At 36.4% G+C, this 20766-nt stretch overlaps 1 pseudogene; it reads right to left on the reverse strand.

Moving 5' to 3' along the window:
- Positions 1–1825: 1825 nt before the first annotated feature.
- Positions 1826–12078, reverse strand: LOC133307688 (lysine-specific demethylase JMJ15-like; annotated as a pseudogene).
- Between the last annotated feature and the right edge of the window lie 8688 nt (positions 12079–20766).

Consider the following 20766-nt stretch of genomic DNA (forward strand, 5'->3'; position numbering starts at 1 on the left):
TTTCTTTCTAAAGCAAGAAACTCAACAACATGTATTTCCAAAAAAAAAAAAGAAACTCAACAACACAAACCAAACCCTCTCTTTCTCTAACCTCTCTCTCTCTCTCTCTCTCTCTCTCTCTCTCTGTGATGGAAAACATCAATTCCACTCGCCTCCTTCTCCTTCTCATCTTCTCCCTCACAATGCTCACAATCACCGCCACCGCCAACCCAGCACCACCACCACCAATGCCGCCAGCAACAACGCAACAACTGAATAACATAATCGATGGTGCGCCGCTGAATAACAAAGCTATCCTCCCCTCTCCGATTAGCGATATCTTGATTTGGTGTTTCTTGAAAGCCTTCTGTTGTTTTATCATATATTGTTTGTTCAAGTGACCCACACCTGATCAGTCTTTTAGTTCTGCTATTATATTCTACATGCACTCTCATTCTTTTTACAATGGAACACCAATAGAATAGAATAATAGAATAGCAATGAATTTTGGTTTCTTTTTCTTTTTCAATATTGAACAAATGATGTGTATAGAAAATTGAAGGAGCCAAGATTTTACAATGTGATGATTTTTTTTTTCTTTTTTATGTTTCTGGTTTCATATATTTTGTCTCTAGCTCTTTAAATTTTCTCCAAGATTAATTATTTCTTATTTAAGATTAATTCTTGCATGGTAATAATCTGTTTATTTCAAGAATATACGGAACCTCCTTTTCGCGTGGAGCAGCCAAACTTTTAACATTAAATTAAACAGCAAGTTTTTTGTGGGAAATTATTTTATAATTTGTTTTTGTTTATAATATTTTATTAAATAATTCTTTAAAGTAATGCATTATTTGAACAAAATTTGAACAAAATTCATTCGTATTGATTTTTTTGTTTTCGAAAAATACTTCTAAACAAAAAAGTTGTTCTTTCAAATCTTTACTAAGTCGTAAATTTTTGCATATCAATGAAACTGATCAAGCTTGATCTTTAATTTATCCAATTTTCAAATGATCTGAAACAAAAGCTCGACGACTTTTTTTTATAAACGATGAAACTTAATTTTGACTTATTTTTATATTTTGCGCTGTATGCTTAGTAAGAAATTAAACTTTTAACATATTACTTCACTTACGAACTAAAGGTTGGTGCTGATACAATTCCAATTTCTTTTAGTATGTTGAATAAAAAAATGAATTTTTATTTTATTTTATGTCTTTAAAAATGAATTCATTGATTAATGTTAAATGATATACACTGAGATACAGGACAAGGAAAACAACATAGAACAGCTATTTTGTATGCTGTTTAGTAGTTGATGGACAATACAAACAATTTTGTATTGTACTTGTATATTACTTGATATGTGTATTGGACAAAATAATACAAAATTTACTATATATGATACCATTTGTGTTGTGCTTGTTTGCACTAAAAATGCATTTGACAAGATTTTGATATTTTTTATTATTTTAATATTTATTTAATCATTTAATTATGAATAAAAAATAAAATTTAATTATAATCAACTAAGCATTAATCATATACTTAATGCTAAAGAAGCAGTTTCTGTAATTTCTGGGTTAATGCAGTTTTCAGCAACATCAGAGAGGATTTCTATTAGCCTTCATGTGCTGAATGGCCAACCTCAATCTTATAACAAGAAAATCATAAAATAAATGGACTACAAAGGTGATGAAGCAGGCAGATTATTGATTTCATGACAATTAAAACCAACAAAATTTGTGGCTATGAAATACAAATAACAGAGATCAAGAAACAGTAATTTGTAAATATGATTTCATTTTCAAACCAAAAACAGGAACAGGGTCAGGAATGATACCTTGAAAAGAGGTCCAAGAAATCCAGCATCAATGACTTCAGATATATAGTTACAGATTCTTGTTGGATCAAGAATGCTAAAGAAATTAACTCGACTCTTGAAACCTTCAAAAAATTACCAAAATGTAGAAAAGTTCAAAAAAAAAAAACTGTAAAAGGTAAAATCTCCAAACACAGAAAATATCCTAATGTGCCATACCTCTTGGATATATTGTGTGCTTACTGCACCACAGCTTTCCATGGACAACAGATCCCAAACCTATAGGCTTGACAGAAGTACCAAACATTTGCATTAGGCAGCTTTCGCCTGCCAAAGATATACTTGTATTTGTTGTGTCTGAGACTTCCTTTTTCAATACATTGTTGGGCTGCTTTCCAGAATGTGAATCCATTTGCAGATCCACCGCAAATTTTCCACCATCAAATGTACTAGAATTATGAACATCCCTTGTACGTGATGAAAAATCTGTCTTCACAACAGAAGACAAGTGTGATAGGATACTGTCACCACCAAGTTCCATGTTGTCCTGTTCCTTTCCGGCCTCTGAACAACATACTTTTTCCTCTACTGAAACACCCTTAATATGATGGTTATCAGCAATATCCATCAAACAGTTTTCATTTTCACCAGACATAACATCAAGATTTAAATCCAGAGAAGCTGTCTTATCCACCTTATTATCAATATAAGGAATCTCAGTTACATTTAAATTTGAACAATACCTGGTTCTTGTACCAGTTGAGATTTCCACTTCTTCATGGCTCTTGGTTTCGTATATGTCTCTCTCCATGACTGATTTATCTATGCAAACTTCATTGGCATCAGCAGAAACCATTCCGAAGTTTTTATTTGCCCACACCTCGATAGCAGGCAATTCTCCTCCTAATGCTTCAATCAATTTATTTAGCTCGTTTATAGTATATCGAAGCAGAACAAATCTTTTGTCCGTTCCGCATGAGCAGAACAAATTTGTGTGCTTAAGACAAGAATATCTGTCAGGAGAGCAATCACAACCTACAGCAGATAGGTGCAAGTCATAGAAACAAAAGAAGCATTCTCTCTCCTTGTCCAAATCAAACCCACTGTCCATATTCAGCAACTTAAAATGAGTTGGAAGACAGTTTAGCCTCTCTTCTTCCATCTTTACTCTTGTCTGTAAAAAATAAGGGTAACAAGAAAAATAAGTAAAGAATTAGATATCTGCACAGTGACTAAAACTAATTAACAAACAAATTAGTTCCAAAACTTTATGGAGCTTTCAAAATTTGCAGATGTGGGTATAATATGATCAAAGAAGAGAGAATGAGAGAATCATTACCTTAACTGCCTTGGTAAGAACTCCATCTTTCCCACATACACTTCTCCAATTCAAATTTTTTGGAGTTTCCTTTCCAAAAAGAGCTAGCTGTGCAAGGGCTCGTACAGCTTCCTTTGCTGATCCAAATAACAGCTTGTCGTGTGACAATGATGTCTTACGGCATTGCAAACTGTAAAGCTCAACAGCATTCTGGCCATGCATTAACCAATCAACAGGAGCCACATTCACTGCCTCTGCACAATTGAAAGCCACAATTGAAGCCAGAGTGGTATGCCCTTGGAAAGGTAATAACAAATTCCCCAGAATGCTGAACAGTACGATACACAGGAACTCCCTCAGATTTATGAATTGAAGGAGATAACTGAGTAACCTGCTCAAAGAAGAAAATCATAACCATTAAAATCAGAATAAAATTCGCAAACTTAGAAGCTATGTACTGTACATAGAATGCTAAAATATCTAACACTTCTATAAGAACTGAACACATGCACTGGGGACTTCTGGATATAAACTAGGGTTATCATTATTAGTAGAAATACAAATATCAAAATTCAGCCAAAGGAGGGAAAGGTTATAGACACATTGATATGAGTGAACATCACTGCAGCAATAACAGAGCTGAAAGTTTATGTTCATACAGCATGCATCATAAGGGATATTTGTCATGAGGAACCATCAAGTCGTTAAGATGATGCCAACTCTCAGTCACCACTTTTTCCCAAACACACTAGCAGCATAGTTGGTCAGAATCTAAAGTGAGCTTCAGTTCTTAGGGATAATAACTGATAATTTCTCTCTCTTACTCATAATTTAATACCTAATTACTATAGCTTCCACTTTACATTCATACATATAAAGGGATCTTACACCAGACTGATTACACCTTCAACCGATCAAAAAGTTATCATGATTATAGTTTTCTTAACTTCCATAAGTGCGTTGAGCATTCGTAGCACTCTGCACCCATAGAATATATGTTTTGCATCAACAAAAATCTCATTGCATTCATGAATTCTCTATGTGGAAACAACAAAGTATCACTAAAGCAACCAATAACTCAAAATACTAGTCAAAAATTGAAAGCAATAAGGAAAGTACAAGTTGTAGCATTCTACCAGTTCATTGAGTAGATTTGGTTGTTCCTCAAATAAATCAGGCAAGTTCTTCCTCATTGAATCTTCAAAAACCGAAGCATGGCATCCAGGTACTCCATACCATACTTTTGGGTCACCCCAGTGCAGATAATTAAGCGAATAAAGGTGATGATCCTCAACATGCTGTTCCAATGACAGTGTGTTATCTTTCGAGAAAATGTTAGGATTTGAAATGAAAGAAATGCAAAATTCAAGACCACGACATATTGTCATGAATCAACTATCCCAAAAACTTAAGTTGCGAAGACACATGAATGGTTTTATATTACATTTCTAACATGTCTCCTCACACAAAAACCATTTCGGGTTGAAGCATGGATAATTAACCGGCCCACCTACCTTGTACTAAATTTCCTTTTTTAATAGAAGAATGGACGCAATAAGGATTGAATTCAAGACCACTTGGTTTTAAAGGATCTAATACTATATCATGAACCAATCATCCCCTCTATAATCTCGGTTACTTCTAGATATTTATTGTGTCATGTTCTTTCGTGACTGAAAGGTCATGGGTTCGAATCCAGGAAACAGCCTCTATACAATTATGCAAGGGTAAGGCTGCGTACAAGAATTTCCTCCACCCCACACTCGCTAGTCGGGTTTAACGGGGAATGGTTTTTTTTTTAAACAACGAATGTTAAAAGTTTCAACCCAACTTTCATGAAACTTAACTTAAACTCATATAACACTCTACAAAGAGATACATACAAAGAATTGAGGCAAAATGAAAATTGGTAATATTCCATGTCAGTCTTAAACTTTTCCTTTGACATGGAAAAAAAGTAATTCTAACCACTTACCCAGCAAAATGACGAAAAGCACATGCCAACATACAGCCATGGCACTAGAACTCCTGAGATGTCGCTTCCTTCAAAACTAAGTACAGAACCTGGCAGTCGCGGGAAGTTATTTAGATTCCATCCAGACAGGGCATACTGATCTGAATCACTCTTAGTTAAGGATGATGTCTTAGGAAAACCACTTCCAAGTGCTCCAGTTTCCAAGTCAGCTCCATAATACACCTACAATATAACAGAATCATATGTATACTATTGCAAAATTATGTGACAGTAAAGACCAACATAGTTGTCAAAAAGAGATGATTAATACCTCAACCTCATCAGTTGGTTGCTCAATTATTCGCCAGTATTCACCTTCAATTTCCACCTCAGAGGGCTCCCCTCTCTTTTGGTGGTTACTATCACTATCAGATTCAGAAGCATTATTAGCTCCAGAAGCTGAATTGGCAAGACTCCTGCATGTGCCTGTTTTGGAGTGCTTTCTATGTTTTCGTTTTTTTCCCCTACTTTTTTTCCTCATAGGTTCCCTATTTTGAAGTAAATCAATATACTGAGTACGGGTGGGAAATTATGCATTTTCCCATAGATCCTTCTCCTTAAGAGGGCTAGGTGGAACCCAGCAAGGTGGAGGGACAATCCTACATATGCCATAGGGTTCAACATGGGGACGTATCTTTGCTATGTAACTGAGTGTATCTTGTAACAGCCCATTACGTACCGGTATTGTTAACATTAATTATGATATTAAGCGCAGTTACAATCACAGCAGTTCATTTATAAAAACGAGAATAAATTTTTTTCCAACTATTACGCGAGCATTTAAATCATAAAAAGGCGTAATAATTAAAAGCTATGACCGTAACCGTAAACTCTTGCGGAAGACTTATTTAAACTATTTTTATAACTTACATCATTTATTATAAGTTACTAAGGAGTTCCCATAAACTCACTTAATTTCCAACTTTACGTTTTTACCAATTCGAACATGTTTCACTCTAAATTTTTCTGCAACCAAACCGATCGCAACCAACCCTTCTTCTCAGATTATATTTTTTTATTACTTAATTCCCTTTTTAACAAGCTATCATACGCTCAATTCGGAGCTCATTTGCTCCGGTTATCGCCGTTTGAAGTTGGATAAGTAATTAGCCCAAACAACCCCAAAAACAGCTCCAAACCACTCACATTGCTCGAATTACTCCACTCAATCCACTCAACCATTTGCTCTCAAATTTGTATCCTACAAACTAGACATCTCAAAATTCATTTTGATATATCACACGCTTAATTTGACTGAGAAACGAAGCGGGAATTAATTTCCCAAATCCGGTCCAGAATCTGCCTCAGGTGCAGTGGCACATGAGCAGCCCGCGTTTCTCTATTTTTTCAGGCCGAAGATCAACCCAGATTTTCCTTAAATTTTTACACGAGGTAGAGGACATCTCAACCTTCAAAATAGCGTATGGCACGTCCCTAGGGGACCTCTATGGAGGGAGATATGCTCTCCCGAAGTTCGCCTAAAATCTGCCAATTCTACAGAAATTTCGCCAGAGTTTCCTTTGTTTTTCCAATAATCCCTAAATTGTAAACGATCATTTAAACCTCAAATGTACCTAATAAACACATGATAATACAATAATAATCCAATGGGTGGCACACACAAGGACCAACAATGCCTTGGGGCACTTACAACCCAATCCAGTTTATAGTTATTACACAGTTTATACAATGGAGCTCACATTATATTTCTTACCTGTTTCAATCACATAGGTCTCATTCACATGTAGTTTCACAATATAATCATGTAATCATAACTCTAACATAGGCCTAAAATCCTTCCATCTTGGTACATCATGCCTCTCTTACATTTACAACATACACTTAAATATTACAACTTACGACTTTAACTTCAAATTGCCTTTTACAATATTACAACACCAATTACAAATTTAGACATAAATTTAAATGATACAAACTGCTAGACCTAGGCATGCCAACATGAACAATATGCCAAATACTGAAAATGTTCCTCTATCACCCTGCGGGCCTCTTGCCCGCTGCTCCAACGCTACAGGTACATCCTGAAATAAATGCCCCGAGACGGGGTGAGATATACGAATATATCTCAGTAACCAAGAGGTTCTGGATAAAACTCCACCCAATGGTTCACTTCGATGTATATCAATAGAATAAAACAACCACTTTGAAAACGGGATATAGCAAGGGATTTAGAGAAATGGGGAATATAAAGAAACAAACTACAACGATACGGGATGGTAACCCCAATTCCACGTACGCCCTGAGCATATATAAGCCTATGGGTATCATCCAAGGTGTGTTCACAGAAACCACAACCATGATGCCCAAACCAACCAAAACGCCAAAGACATTCCTAGTGTGCTCCTACCCGGATCACATCCTACCCGGATCACACACTATGACACGCAGTCAACTGGAACTCCCTCCTGGAGACCTATCCAGCGGAAGTCCGAAAATGCCCGAAGGCTAATAAAACTGTCTACTGGCCAGAGACTCGGTACCGCAGTACCCATAGCAATAATGCATGCATGCTCATGTGTTCTATACTATTCATACACACTTCCTACCGTTGCCATCAACTGGCAAGGTGGAACAGAAAAGGGGAACAAGCCCCAGTACCAAGAGGTTACCTGAAATATTGTTTCCACAAGCTCCGCAGCAGCTTATCCCTCAACTTGGTACACAGCAAAATGCCTACACAGAGGACATTCCTAATCACTCACAATTCAAACAATACATGCTACTTTACAATTACACATGCATTGAACCAATTACTTACCTCAATCCACTTGGTCCAAGACCAATGGCAACTCACTGAATCAAGATTTGGGATTCAAGTCAACGTACGGCAACCTATACAATTACGTACATCCATCAGTACGCGTCAAATAGCATCAAAATGCAAAATCACAAAAATCTCTCCATCCTCCCTTGATGGTTCGGCCAAATGAGTGTTAATTTGAGATTTATTTTTCTAAATTTTCTTTCCCATTTTATTATGCCTCAATAAGTTGTCAAGAGGCCAATTCAAGTGCCGTTTCGTTATTTTCGCGTCGAATTACATCAGAACGCGAAAACCGCAACATCCCTCCTTCCTCCTTGAAGGTTCGGCCATCTATGTGTTATTTGGGGATTTATTTTTCTAAATTTTCTTTCTCATTTTATACCCATCCTTGGGTTGCCATAAGGCCATTTCAACTGTAGTTTCGCCGTTTTACGTCTTTTAAGCATCGTTTCGCTAAATATTTCGCTCTAGGTTCATTTATGCCAACTAAACCACTTATTATTTTTTCATTGATTCTAATACTTGCCAACCACCACACAACCCATCTAGTCATCATATAATCACGCAACACATCATTCAAATTATTTTTCAACATCAATTTACTCATTTCTCCTTAAAGGTTCGAATCTTGCCCTATGACATTCCAAGGGATTTCCATTCAATTTTAATCATTCCAACCTTCACACAACCTATCATATCATCATAGCATCATGCCACAATTCATCAAACAAGTCTCAACACCAAAATTCACAAGTCCAAAATCATGATCATCAAATTTTTCTAAGTTAAATTCATCAATTTTCACCAATAAATTTCATCGCATTTCTAGCTTTAATACATTATTCTAACACATTATCATCTAATACACATTTTCAAATTGAGCTCTCTAACATCACTATTCATCATGTCAAAGTTTAGGTTTTCAAAATCAAATCATCACCATCAACCATTTAAAATGCAAGAACACTCACCCAAATGAAAGGTACAAGGCTCCTCCTAACTATACTCCACCATTGGAGCACTTGGAAGCTCCAAGAACACAAAAATTCCTCCCAAAACCGTGACTGTAATTGGCCAAGATCTCCTCACACACGCGATTTCAAGGTTCAAGAGTGGTACCAATGTGTTTAGGAGGTGTTTTCCAACAAGTTTCAAGACAAAAATCGTTGGATTTGGTTGAGATTTGAGTGAGTTATGATCCAAAGAAAAATTTGCATAAAGAGGAAGGGGGAAGGGGCTGCTGTCGCGGGTAGAAGAGAGGGAGGAGAGAGAAAGTGTGAAAAAAAGGTGAGTTTGACTCACTTAAGTCACAGGCGGGTCCCACACGCGTTTTAACTTTAATCAATCACCTAATTTCAACCACAAATTCATGACCTACGTATTTTTCTTGTTCATGTCATATTTTTGTTTCCCAAAAATACTGATAAAATTTTCACGCTTATCGGTACAATTATACCGCAGTATTTTTACAGAAAAATCACTATTTATCAATTTTTCCCAAAATGGCTCAATTACATCAAATTTCATCAAAATCATATTTCCTAACTCAAAAAAACCATTTATAACTCATATTTGAAACCTAGAGCTCAAAATTCAACTGGCACGTTTTACGGTGCAATCACTAAACGCGGTATTTTTACCCTCTACCTAGGGTTGCGTGTTTAATTACCATTTTGCCCTTTCTTTGTACTAATCTTTAGGATTTTCACTAATCCATCACTTGATTGCATTTTTTTGAAACTTGCCTGTCCACTCAATTTTTCGTTCTGAATCCAATTCCAGGGTTATTTTTATCATCGGAGACCTTCTACTCAATTTTTATCTACCTAGGGTTGCGTGTTGGCTAATTACCATTTTGCCCTTTCTTTGTATTTTGGCCTAATCTTTAGGATTTTCACTAATCCATCACTTGATTGCTCACTTGATATTTTAATTACTTGATTTAAAATTGTGAGGTGTTATATATCTTCAAACTCCTAAATAAGAAGAGTAAAAATAAGAAACCAGAATAGCAATATGACTACCACAAAAGCAACATATGAAGATGGTAATAATAACAAGTACTTCAACAGTCGGATAAAACACAATAGGCCGACATGCTGGTTGATGTCTGCAACATGACAACAATAATCAACATACGAAAAAAGAATAGACAAAAATCAAATCTCTCTCTCTCCCCCCTATTTATATAATAGTCATTCACTAACTTTCAAAACATTCTTTTCTTCTATATTATAATAAATTTGTTTAAAAAACTTAATTTAGTCATTGACTTCATCTGAGTATACCATTATGCTTTGAATAGGATGGGAATCAGATGATTCAAGTTAGACTCACCACATGGTCATCAAGATAAGTATTGATTGCTTGTTATTTTGAACATTCATACTAAAGAAGTTTATCTATTTTGAGAAACGGAGGGGAGGGGAAGAGGGTCAGTAGAAAATACCTAGAAAAAATTAAAATACAGGTGTTCAAATGTTAATTCCATAAAAATTTCAAACAAGTGGTTCCTATTTGATCCGAATATTCATGGATCGTCAAAGAATTAAGCATACTCAACATGGCAGACCATACTACATACCTTTTTACTTCTCAGACTGCCAAAAGACTCAAGTGCATTGCTATTTTTTAGCTTGGGCCTAAAAGGATTATCCTGAAAAATATGTAAGAATGCTAAATTTGTTAAAATTAGCAGCCTCACTAAAAGTAATCATGGATATTACAATCCAAATATTGCCAATGGGTTTGGTACAAACAAAACAGTTTAATGTCAAAGAGATCAAGCTGTAGCAAATAGAAAATATGAATGCGATAAATGCACCAAAAGTACGCCCAACAGCAAATTATATATGAATTTGAACACAAAAATCAAACTTTAAAATATAATAGATATAGTCATGCATTCATATTACAAAAACTCAAAATCATGAGTCAAATTCCAAAGTTCCTACTAAAAACAGAATAGTAACCCAATCACAGAATAAGTCCAATCTAATATCCTAAAATAAGTTATAAAAATTTGATGTCCTTTGTTTGCTTATACTGGTTGGGTATTAGTAGCTGATACCAGAAACAAGTCTTATATTTGACTGAAGTTGCAAGGAGGACCTCTCTGATCACATAAGCTTCCTCAAAGAAAATGAAGATGTCCTTTCTGCAAGCTAAACCAAAAAAAAATGAAGATGGCCTCTGAAATTTCAACCAATTTGGAAAAAAGGTTAGTTCTCATGTATCAGAAATGGGAAGCGGTGGAAAAAGGAGGATACTAGCTACATAAAGTAGGTGTATGCTCAGATTACAGTTGTACTATGTATAGTATGTACTTTCTGTTATCAAATTTAAAAGGATTTAAATTTATGACTTTTAATATATGTTCAACCATCAGAATTGCACGTGATAGAACCAAGGTATTTGCCATTTGGCAATGGAACAAATGTCTGTTTCAGAGGCTGATGAAATTATCTGAGAGTACAATAGAGAAAAGGGGAAGAAGGGTCATGTTTTTTTTTTTGAAAAAGGGGTCATATTTCATTCTGCTACAGACTACCATTGAATCTGCATCAAAGTACGTGCAGTTAACATATTCAATTCCAAAACTTCAAACCTTATAAGGACAACTGCTATGAATATATATTACATAATATTGACAGCAGAATAAATAAAATTCCCTTAGTTGTTTACATGGAAAGCAATTCTTCATTTACCTACTCCAATCAATTTTCTACATACAAGTTTAATGACCTTACCAAATGTTCTCATAAAGGCCGCTTAAACGAGGCCAGTTCAATAGCAGGAAAAAAACAAAAGACAAAATGCTTCATGATCTTTACCTGCGCAGGGTCTTATACGCATAACTTCTTATAAGATAATGATAGCTGTGAATTCAAGCTCAAGAGACCACGAAAAAAAAAATCACAAACCTTGAGAAAGCAACCCAGTTGAAGAAGATGAAGGTTCTTGGGCTGCTTTGATAATGAACGAAAAGCCTTCCTTTCTAGATGAATGAAAAGTACCATGCTTCTGTAACAATGGCACATGTCAGAAACAGAGAAAAATGAATCAAATTACCAAATTAAAGCATAAGAGAGTACCTGGGGAAAAGAGTTGCGAAAGATGGTTTGGTGGAGTGTAGGAGAATTCTGCAGGGACGCCATTGTTGCAAAGAAAACGGAAGCACGATATGTAAGGAAGTGCAAGAAAAAATAGCGATGCGATGACATCAATTTCTGAAGTTGGTAGAACATATATACGAACACAGTTAGTATTTTGAACAGTATACACATTCTTCATCAAGTCTTTATCATGCATAAAATTTAAGCAACAGAGATTGAAGTGCCAACACCTTTTGTGCCATAATGAATCCGTAAGAGAATTTGGTAGAGCATGCTCAAATTTTGGTCTCTAGTGAAAATTTCTATCCTTAATGGCAAGGGTCATCAATAAAGAATAAAGAAATATATAAAATCTCTCAGATGTATATTTATCAATTTCTGAAGTTGGTAGAACATATATACGAACACAGTTAGTATTTTGAACAGTATACATATATAAAATCTCTCAGATGTATATTTATCAATTTCTGAAGTTGGTAGAACATATATACGAACACAGTTAGTATTTTGAACAGTATACACATTCTTCATCAAGTCTATATCATGCATAAAATTTAAGCAACAGAGATTGAAGTGCCAACATCTTTTGTGCCATAATGAATCCGTAAGAGAATTTGGTAGACCATGCTCAAATTTTGGTCTCTAGTGAAAATTTCTATCCTTAATGGCAAGGGTCATCAATAAAGAATAAAGAAATATATAAAATCTCTCAGATGTATATTTAACATTAGATAAAAAAAAACATAGATATTGGAAGAAGTTCCAAATTACTCCGCAGCCAGTGTGCAGTTAATAAGCGTATTACACAATCATTTATCAATAATCAAGCGTTGAAGTTGCCAAAAGAAAGGTTATCCATTGATTAATAACAAGTACAATTCTACAGTGGCGAATCAACTATGGCAAACACAGATAGTTGTTAAAAAGAAAAACTAAGTTGGGCAATCTTCAGTAGGGATTCCCTCTTCAGCTATTGAGACCCCCTCAGTGGCGTCCTCCCCAGCAGTGTCTTCAACGTTATTCCTAGATGAAGCTTCCTCACCAATACCTTCCAAAGGAAGTGTTGCCAATAACACCATCGCCAACGATGGGATCCGCACGACGGGATCTCTACGGCGTCAGTAGGTTCGCCATCTACGGGTTGCTCTCCGCTCAGCACATGGTGGTCGCCTAAAGGTGAGTCACCGAACTTGGCTGATTCTTCCTCTACATCATCCTCTTCCTCATCAGAGTCAGGCCCTTCCTCTATCACAGTCATCTCGCCATTATAGAGTTTATGAAGCAGGCGTTTCCCTTCCACCACATAATCGGCACTCAAGCCCGAAGCATCTATCTTAGGATATCGAAATTGAACCTGATTCAGGGCGTTGTTAAAAGAATCATAAAAAACTGAAGGCAAGCCAAGCTCCAGCTCCTGTACTCGCCTAGAAGCTTTTTTAAAATCCTCTTGGGCGGCATGCAAGTTACCACATACGCCAGTCAACTCAACAGATAACGCATCCTTCTCCGACTGAAGGGCAGCTTTCTCGGCAGTCAACTGGCTATTCGCCGCCTGGAGCCCCTTTTTCTCGGTTGAAGACTCATCCAATAACTTTGATAAGTCATCCTTCTCCTGCGACAGGCGTTGCACCACGTCACTAGCCCCCTTCAGTTCTTGGTTGCTGTCAGATAAAGTTTTATTGGTTGCCTTCAGGTCACTAATTTCCTTACCCAACCGCCTGATCTCGGCCGTTAAGGACTCAATCTTGCGCCCTTTCTGTACCAAGTCATCATGCTGGGTAGAACAACGGTTGTCAACAGCAAGAGTAGCCTCCCGGGTTCCCTTGTCGACTCCCTTACTTGGGGCGACGGGAGCGACAACAGGGGCGTCCGAGAAACTCTCCATGGCAAACGAGAGACTACCACCTGATTGACCAGACTCAGTCGGCTCCACCCTAACCGTTTTAGCTCCTTTAGGCGAGCTTAAATCCTCGCTAGCAACCCTCTTCCTTCCAGAATACGTTGGTTTAGGAGGAATAACTTCAGGTGCAGAAGGGTTGACCGCCAAACTCTGGGCATTCTCCTGCACATCCTTAATAACCGGGCCGCCAGTCCTCCTAGCAAGCTCCTCGGCAGGAATGTCCGCTGCAGACCGGACCTTCCTTTTAACAATGTTCACCACTTTCCTTTTTCCCTTGTCGACTCCCTTACTTGGGGCGACGGGAGCGACAACAGGAGCGACAACAAGTGATTTATGTAACATTTTTGCACTATTTCTTGTGCGAACAAATATTATAGTTTGCCCCAGATTCTCTCCTATTTCGACAAGTGATTTATGTAACATTTTTGCACTATTTCTTGTGCGCACAAATATTATAGTTTGCCCCAGATTCTCTCCTATTTCGAGTATGTAATCTTTTTTCATTTCAATCTTAGAGAGTTCATCAGGACAATGAACTTTATATTGCTTTACGGCATCTAAAGATAGTTCCTTCACAAAAAGTGTATTATAATCCTGCTTGACTGTCCTCGAAACAAAATTCTGGACAATGTCATTCAATGTAGCAGAAAACAGAAGAACCTAGACATACACAAGTCAATCAAAATCTTCTTAGATAAGAAAAGAAACTAAAAAAACAACTACATCACATACAAGCACACACAACATTTGAATCACATACAAAGCAACCAATCTTGGTAAAATGTTCATTTAAGTACAGACGAAATGGTTATGGTGCACAAAAATAACAAGGAACAGTTATAATTCCCTTCTACATAGATTCAAATTAAATTATAGCAAACCATTAGCATCAATCAAATTAACATTCAATCTTCATATCTATGCAATATTATTTGATTGAGCATGATGTACTACGTAAAAAATTCCTCATACTTTTTTCTGTTCTTATAAGATGAATGAATCACTTTACTCTTTTAAATATACCATAGATTTGATCTACACAAGTCATATAAATAAAACCAAAACATAAACTAATACATTATCATTTTAAAAGTAGTAGATTGACACATATATCATGCATCAAAAACAAGAACAACCTTGTCACCCCAAGTTTCTTATAATTCATCCACTTATTAATCGTGCCAGGGGTCCCAATAACCACTTGAGCCATAACGCTATCGGCAAAGCATCCCTACTGTCTGCTGGTATAGCACATTCTGAGCTAATCCCCGTGTACTTTCCCATCTTTCGGAGAACTTCAGTATTCTGCCACACAACACAATAATCATCAAGCTACAACTAACACAGTCACAAATCACAATGTTCGATAACAGTGATTAACAAACGAATAAAAAAAAAGGAAAGTTCACCAATGCCGGTTTGTTTTAGAATCATCTATGGCCCAGTGTTTTTTATCACATATGTCCCATTGATTTGTAAAAAATAAAAAAATCACGAGGAAAAGTTCGATAACAGTGATTAACAAACGAATAAAAAAAAACAAACAGGAAAGTTCACCGAAGCTGTTTTGCTTTAGAATCACCTATGACATATGTTCCATGGTTTGTAAAAGTAAAAAATCACGGGAGCAGATAAAAAAACATATACTTTTGCAAACCACACGAGTGATAAAAAATAATCAAAGGCATAGGTGATTTTGCAGTAAATGGTTTGTTTTAGAATTACCTATGCCTTGAGATTTTTTTTTATCACATATACCCATGTGGTTTGTGAAAAAAAAATTACAGCTGCATGTGTGATAAAAAACATAACTTTTTGCAAATAGACAGTTTAATATTAAAATTACAAAAAAGTTTTCATAGCTATATTTCAATCTTCTTCTGTTTCTTCTAATGTTTTGAGAGATAGATATTAAAACAAGTTTAATATATCCTATACAAATAATGGTGGGTCCAAGTAATGTTGCTTTTTTTTATTTTTTTTTAAAAAATCTCTGAATAAGGAAAATGAAAGGATCAAAATTGATATTGATTTGGTATACGGAGAATTGATAAGGTTCTGTACTAGTTTAAAGCTATTGCTGGTTTCATTTGACTTTTTTGTCTCTCTCCAATTAAACTCAAATTGAAACCACTTATGCAATTGAACCCAATAACATTATTGTAAATCAATTTTGAAGTTCATGAGAATAAATGTAACTGAAGCTACAATGTTCATGCTTCATCACCACTCCAATTATTCTTCACCTTTGGACCTGTGGGTCCTTCCGCTCCCAGCACTTCCTTTGGTAAACTCTTTACAAAATTTTCAAAAGCAGATTTTAGCTTCCCAGGCAACAACTTCTCCACCTTCTTCAACTCATCATCTATACTGTAATCAGTTTTTGGACCCCATTCCTTGAAATAGTTCAACCAAGCTGGCTCTACAATTGCAGATCCTAAATACTCTGCACAAACCAATTCATATGTCCCCATATCCATGACTAAGTCACCCTTCGAATAATTACTCAGATGCACGGATTACTCAAAGGTGTTTAATATTTACTTAACGACGTTTAATGTAAATTTAATAGATATGTTTAATTGTTGGAATGAGATAGTATAGGTGGGTTAATTGCATTAATCTAAAGTTTAGGGTAGTTTTTTGAAACACCACCTAAATTCAAGGTGGTTTTAGGTAATTTAGCCTAAAAAAAACAACGGAAAAAAAAGAAGAAAAAAGAAAAACTTCTAGGGCTCACGATCAGATATCCCTTTGGAGGGATATAGCTTTTCTTCCGGAAGTATGGGGCCACCAGCTATTGCATTCTTAGTTATGGGTTATTTAATCCATGATAGAATAAGATTATATGTCGATTTAGAAAAGCAATGTCTTAGAACCTTACCTGAATAGCCAACTCCCTGGTTGGGCAAATGCAGAAAGCTTGAGGAGCCTGCAACTTTGGATCAACTCGACTAAGCATACCAAGAAGGAAACACGTGGTTTTTCCGAAACCGTTATGCGCGTGTACGATCAAATCCCTATTCGGAGGATTCAAGATCATAGGCAAGGTTACGGCTTGGATCTTACTAGGTTTTTGGAACTTCATCTCCACGTAGAGTCCCTTCAAAAGCTCCGGTGAGAGATTCAATTCTTCGAAGGTAGTAGCTGACGTGTACGGAGTGTCGCCGGACGAAACCTGCACCGAAATTCAAAACCATAAACCGTCAATTTCTCGCCGAGAAAGAGAGAAAAGAGAAATCAGGAATGGGGATTGATAACTCATACTTTGTTACACTTATTTATTACTCTTGGTTGGTATTTTTATGATTTATTTGAATTAAATAAAGGTCTTTTGGGTCAATTCACAATTCTAGATTTTAGTTGAGTTTAATTGATTTTCGTCATAATTTTCCAGATTTATACTACTTCTGTATTTTGACCATATCTCACTCTACAGATGTCCGATTGACTCTGTTCTTAATGCTTTTTGCAGCTAACAGATAGGGTTACAATTTCTATTTCGGCTACTTAAGCCCAATTCGGACGGGAAGATGGTCGAAACTTGATCTCAAGATGACGTATTTTGCTGGAATTTTACTTTGACATTTGAACTTGTAATTTTCATTAGGACCCAATGTGTTTAGGGCCCAAGGCCATGTTTTATTATTTTATTTTATTCAGCTTTTATTTTATGTTTGGGCTGAAGTGATGAAACCCTAGCCGTTCTGCGTGACGGCTATTTAAGGGAGACTCTAGGAAACCCTTTAGCAGTCAGTTTTTACAACAGAGAAGTTCTCTCTGAGTTTTTATTCAATTGCGTTCTTCTTCTTCTTCTTCTTCTTATTTTTTGAATTATGTTTACCTTAGCCATGCGAGGCTAAGAAACTTTTAATCAACCTAAGGGTAATGGATTCCATGGATTAGTCTTGAGGATCTGCGTTTATTTCAAATCAGTTTTGTTTCCCCTCCCAACTCAGATTGATATCGTGCGATCGTGGATATTCAATCTGAGGTTTGCGATTGCGATTATGAAAAGGGATTAATCATCAGATTTGATGATTAGGTTGATTGACCCTATGACCTTAAATCAAACGGGCTGATACTCTGCGATTGTATGAGTAGAAGCATCGTCTTTGATCAAATGCTAAGCGATCGCTTAGAGAGGGTTGTCAATTGGAAATAAGGATTCTGATTCGATTGACAAATCAATCACGATTCTGATATCCTCTTATCCGAGGAAAGACGTCCACGGAACCCAAACCTTAGGTTGGTTATTTTTAATTACGAATTTTACATACAATTTTACATTCTGCCTTTTTAATTATTGAATCAAAATCCAAAACCCCCCTTTTATTTTCTGTCATCATAAGCGATTTTTACCCAAACAATTTCCTTGAGAGACGACTTAGGGTTTGCACTTTACTGCAAAAATTTTCTGAACCCTAAAGAATTAATTTTTAATTTACGCGAGTTCGACAGCTCGTGTCAAATTTGGCGCCGTTGCCGGGGAAATTGCATCGGTCTAAATCGTTTTCTGATTCTTGATCATCTTCTTCTTCTTTAATTTTCGTTTCTGTTCCTAAAAAAAAAATTCTTCAATTTTCATTTTGATTTTTCTTTTTCTGTTTCTGTTTCTATATATATTTTTTTATTCTAATTAGTTAATATTAACAGTAGATTAGATTTTGTTAGTATTTTGATTAGATTAGACTAGATTTTATTTTCAATCATTCCTAATCTTTTCATTTTTTTTAAGATTTTCTTAGATATTGTTAGATTATATTATATTTTGTTAGATTTTGATTAGATAGATTAGATTTTGTTAGATTTAGTTTCCTTTTATTTTTATTTCTTTCATTTTATTTATTTTATTTTATTTTATTTTATTTTATTTTTATTGTTATTTTTATTCTGGTTCTTTTTGCTCTTTCTTTCCTTTTATTTTATTTTATTTTTATTTTAATTTGTTTTGTTAGTTTTTTTTTTCCTAATTCTTTATTTTTATTTTTATTTTTATAATTTAGGAAGTTTTGGTCACAATAAAAAAAAAACATGGATAATAAAAGCTTAAGGCAATTGACTGCACCTGATGTTAAGTATCAGTCTTTTTGCATTCGTTATCTTGATACTGGTTTTAAACTTAAGTCTGGTCTTATCCATTTGCTTCCCAAGTTTCATGGTCTTGCAGGTGAAGATCCATATAAGTATTTGAAAGAGTTTCATGTAGTCTGCAACACAATGAAACCGCAAGGAGTTGATGAGGAGCAGGTCAAACTGAGAGCCTTTCCTTTTTCCCTCGATGGAGGAGCTAAGGATTGGCTGTACTACCTTCAGCCTTCATCTATCGAGACTTGGAATGACATGGCCAGATTGTTTTTGCAGAAGTTTTTTCCGTCCTCAAGAGCCACTTCAATCAGAAAGGAGATAAGTGGCATAAAACAAGAAAATGAGGAAAACTTGCATGAGTACTGGGAGCGGTTTAAAAGACTTTGTGCAAGCTGTCCACATCACCAGATTCCGGAGCAATTGCTGATTGTCTACTTCTATGAGGGATTGCTACATATGGATAGGAACCTAATTGATGCTGCCATTGGAGGAGTTCTTGTTAACAAAACACCCAATGAAGTTAAGGCGTTGATCTCAAACATGGCTGCAAATGCTCAACAGTTTGGAACGAGAGCCAATAGCAGTGCTGTGTACCAGGTGCAAGAAACTCCGACCCAACCTTCAGCAATGGCATCAAGTGCTGACAATCAACGAATTGAAAATAGACTTGATGAATTGGCAACCGTGGTGAGACAGTTGGCAGTTACCCAGACAGTCCATACTTCTGCTCCACAGTTCGGCAATCCATGTGGCATATGCAGTGACCCTTTTCACCCCACTGATGTTTTCCCTTCTCTACAAGCGGGCTCCATTCCTGCAGACCAGTCAGTAGCTGCAGTCTTTCCTGGGAAACCACAGTTCCAGCAGCAGCAGAATAATCCATTCTCCAAGACATACAATCCTGGCTGGAAGAATCATCCCAACCTCAAATGGAACCAGAATCAGCAAAATTTTCCATACCAACAGTTCATTCCACAGCAGAGACAAAACTTCCAGCAACCTGCTCCTCAACAGTTGCAACAACAACCACAAGTGCAGCAGCAAAACAGTGGCAGTGGTCCTTCTTTGGAGGACTTAATGAAACAGATGGCCACCAACAATCTGGAGTTTCAACAGAGGACAGAATCCACAATCCAGAATTTGCAGACACAGATCGGGCAATTGGCGACATCAATGAACCAGGCCCAACCTTCCAGCAGCTCCCTTCCATCCCAAACAGTTCCAAATCCAAAAGGAAACGGAAATGTGAGTGCTATTACTCTGCGGTCTGGAAAGCAAATGGAGGAGCCAAACCAAGCTGCTGTTAAGTCATCTAAGGGAGGTGACACTAGTTCCAAGAAGCAGAGCACTGATACATCTGATGTCCATATCCCTCTGCCTTTCCCTCAGAGAGCCACTCAGTCCAAGAAGCAATCAACAAAGGTTCAAGATAAATAGATACTTGACACCTTCCGAAAAGTTGAGGTGAACATCCTTCTTCTGGATGCAATACAGCAGATTCCGAGATATGCCAAGTTTCTAAAGGAGCTGTGCACCAACAAGAGGAGACTGAAAGGAGATGAGCAAGTTAACCTGAGTCAGAATGTATCAGCACTCATCCAGCCTATGCCTAAAAAATGTCGAGATCCAGGGACATTTACTATTCCTTGTGTAATTGGCAATTCTGTTTTTCATGATTGCATGCTAGACTTAGGGGCTTCCATTAATGTCATGCCTGAATCTGTATATAAGTCTCTTGGTCT

The sequence above is a fragment of the Gastrolobium bilobum genome, unplaced genomic scaffold (assembly GCF_033153095.1).
Source record: "Gastrolobium bilobum isolate Gb01-03AN ecotype WA unplaced genomic scaffold, APGP_CSIRO_Gbil_v1 utg120582, whole genome shotgun sequence".
Classification (NCBI taxonomy): Eukaryota; Viridiplantae; Streptophyta; class Magnoliopsida; order Fabales; family Fabaceae; genus Gastrolobium; species Gastrolobium bilobum.